This window comes from Diorhabda sublineata, chromosome X (assembly GCF_026230105.1).
Source record: "Diorhabda sublineata isolate icDioSubl1.1 chromosome X, icDioSubl1.1, whole genome shotgun sequence".
Taxonomy (NCBI): domain Eukaryota; kingdom Metazoa; phylum Arthropoda; class Insecta; order Coleoptera; family Chrysomelidae; genus Diorhabda; species Diorhabda sublineata.
In genome coordinates, this window is record NC_079485.1 from 5,952,515 (window position 1) to 5,956,105 (window position 3,591).

The window sequence follows — 3,591 nt, forward strand, 5'->3', positions numbered from 1 at the left end:
GTATTATTAATGCCATCACGGGTAGATGTAGCTTCATCCGTGAAGAGTATACTCGATACAACACGATGATTATTATTTATCCACCGACAAAACTACGTACGGTTAGCGTAATCCTCTGGTTGTAGGTGCTGTACTCTCTGTACGTGATAAGGATATAAGCACTGTTCGTGGCGTGTGTTTATCACCATTTTCTGTGGAATTACCAATTGAGTGGCAATTCTCCGTGAGCTAGTAGCTGCATCTTCTTCTACTAGATGCAGAATATTTTTTACTTTTACCAAACCTTGTCGAGTAGCGCGTTCAGATGAAATGTTAGCACTGGGAAGCTTACCAGTCTCGCACAATTTATTAAAAACTCTAATAAATGCGTTTTTATCAAGATATCTTTGGTGTAGAAAACGTTGACGATATTCTTCAGTAGCAGCTGTATCATTTCCATTACAGAAACCATAAACAAACACCATATTTACATATTGTAAATTCGAATAAGTATCTGGCATTTTGCAACACTAACAATCACATAAATTCGAAATTAAACGTTCAGTTACTGTTCACTATACACTGACAGCTCATCAAAACGTCAGAATTATCAGATGCCTTTGAGCCTCGAACATGGCATACTTTGATAATGTTAAAATTCAGATATAAGCTAGATGAACATTTTTAATTACTCCACAACTTGAAAACAAATGAAAATCGGATAAGAACATATGAGTTTTTATACATTATTTTCACTCCTAGAGTTTGGTGTGCTCATCTCGACTCACTCTGTATATAGTCTATTTCAGAAAGATGTAGAGCAATAAAATGGGGAATTCCGTCCAGTTCGGCTCAATTTCGGTGTCGACCATAGGTGTAGGTTTTGAAATATTGTATGTAGTGGATTATACAGTTATGTTTTGCGTTTAACAGGTACCGTTAATAACCTTCTATTAGTGCCCCTGCCTAATTCCAACCTTATTTCAGATTCGGCTTAACCATGTGTCGTAAGTGCAATGGTGCCTTACCCAAAATTTTTAGACCTTCATAAGTATATATTTGTTTAGTTTAACGCATCAGTATTTGCTGTTAAGCCGTAAATATGGTTCACAGTATTATAAGATTAGTAATAAAATGACGACTATCCACTATCAGTGAATGAAAGGCAGACCAGTAAAAGTCCTTGATGAAGACACCAAAAGTGTAATTCGAAGAAAAGTTCACCCTTTTTATTTTAAAAAAGAAATACCCACTCTAGATAAGATTTTAATGGAGTTTGGCCAGGATGACAGTATTCCGTTGATAACTAAAAAACTTTTATGGACCACTTTGAGAAATATGGATTTTCCTGGGAAAAGCATAACCATAAAGCACTTTTACTGGAAAGCGATGAAATTGTTTGCTGGCGATGAAAATACTTAAGAAGTATAAAGCAGTACAGAACAGAGCAAAAGAAAATCTTTTATCTTGATGAGACGTGGATTAATTAAGGTTATACAGTACCAAAAATAAGGCAAGACAAAAATATAACCAGTGCTCGCCAAGCTTTTATGGAAGGCCTGTCAACGGGTATTAAGGTGCCTTCAAGTAAAGGGAAAAGACTAATAATCGTCCATATTGGAAGCGAAGAGGGATTTTTAAAAGAATGTTTGCTAACCTTTCAGTCGTGTCATATGGGACATTACCACGAGGACATGGATTCGGATGTTTTTGAAGACTATTTTGGTGATATGATAAAATATCTTCCGGCTGATTCAGTAGTAGTTATAGATAACGCAAGTTATCATTATCGACGCATAGAGAAGACTCCAACTTTATCTTGGAGAAAACAAGAAATTATTGACTGATTAACCACCAAAAGTATTGAGTTTGAAGATAATTTGATAAAAAAAGAACTATTAGCTATAGCAAATCCTATAGAACTTATATGGACGCAAGTGAAAGGATTTGTAGCAAGACACAACACGACATTCAAAATGAAAGACGTTACGCTACTGTTTGATCAATCCATTAAGGAGGTGAAACCAGAGAACTGGTGAAAAGCTGTCCAGAATGTCATTAAACAAGAGGAGAAAATGTGGGATCTTGACTACTTGATCGATCGGACCGTCGACCCGTTAATTATAACGTCAAGAGAAGATGACAGTTCCTCATATGACGAAGAATATTATGATTTTTTATAGTTTAATTTCTGTATAATGTATTTTTTGTATAATGTTCAATAAAAAATAAATGTTTCCTGTCTAGCCACGTGGGGACGAGCGTTGTTCTGCATGAATAAAAAAGGTCCAACAAACGGAGCAAAAGGCTTTACATGCTCGACAATAACTTTATCTTAGTAATATTTTGTATTCATAGGGACGTATAGGGACCAATTCCGTACGAGCATTGAAGCAAATTTCTCCCGAAAACATTTTAGAGCCACCAACAAAAGGTACTTTAGGAGACATATTACAGCTGGCAAACCTTTCTCCTTTCCTTTGCCAGACATACTCACCTCCATCTGGAGCTTTAAGGCTAACTCTATTTTCATCTGAGAACAGAACCCGTTTCCAATCATTGATGGTCCAATTCTGATGTAGTCTTGTAAAATTTAATCTCTGAATTTTGTGTTCTCTGGTAAGCAACGGTTTTTTGCTGGTGTTCTGTTGCTTGCCCTGTTTCATGTAAACATCTTCTAACCGTTCGAGACGATATATCGATATTTCGAACATCTGATAATTCATTTTTTATCAGATTGCTGGTGACTCTTCTGTTTCTTAGAGCACTATTATTAATTTGATGAGTGCAAAGTTGTCACCCTTGACCTGGTCCTAGATGGTGGTCATTATGTCGCCTCACTATGTTGCTAACGCTAGAATCATGTCTTCCTAACAAACCAGCAATATATCGCATTGAAAATCCTTCATTCAGGAGAGTCGATGCTCTCACTGACTCCTCCATTGACGAATTTCTTTGGCGGTTCACTTTTTTCTTGATACACTTCCAAATGAACTTCCAAACATGCATGTAATAGAAAGAATTCCGATCAACAGCTTACTTCCAAAAGAAACTTTGCTTTAATCAGCACAGCTTTAGTCTAAAACGAGGTTTAATACGAATTATTATCAAAACAAGATTGTGTGATACTATAAGTATAAATTAACTCAGAAACAACTATCACTGTCAAACAAGGTCCATGGTCTATGTAGTTGTCGTACAGTAAGTTATCAATAAATAAAGAATATCGAGAAAAATGTGGGGGGGTGCGTTAATTTTGTCCAAGAGTTTATATATTTATATTTTTAAATCTTCTTGATTTTAGGTCTCTTCTGTTTTAAAATTGTTTTTTATTTATAATTTTTGAAAGATAGATAAAAATTTGGCATTTCGATGACTTTCAGTCTTTAACAAAATATTTTGAGTGTGGCAAATTAAAAACTTTTTTAATATATCTTTCCAGATATGTAGTACTTAGATTGTGGCATGATGAAATTTATTCTCTTTAAACAAAATTATCAAATTCATGAGATTCGAAAATCAATATTCGAATTGAATCGTGACATAAAAATGGAGACTTTGCTGTTAATCACGTACCTTTTAATTATTCAAAACGCAGTTTGTACTGATAAT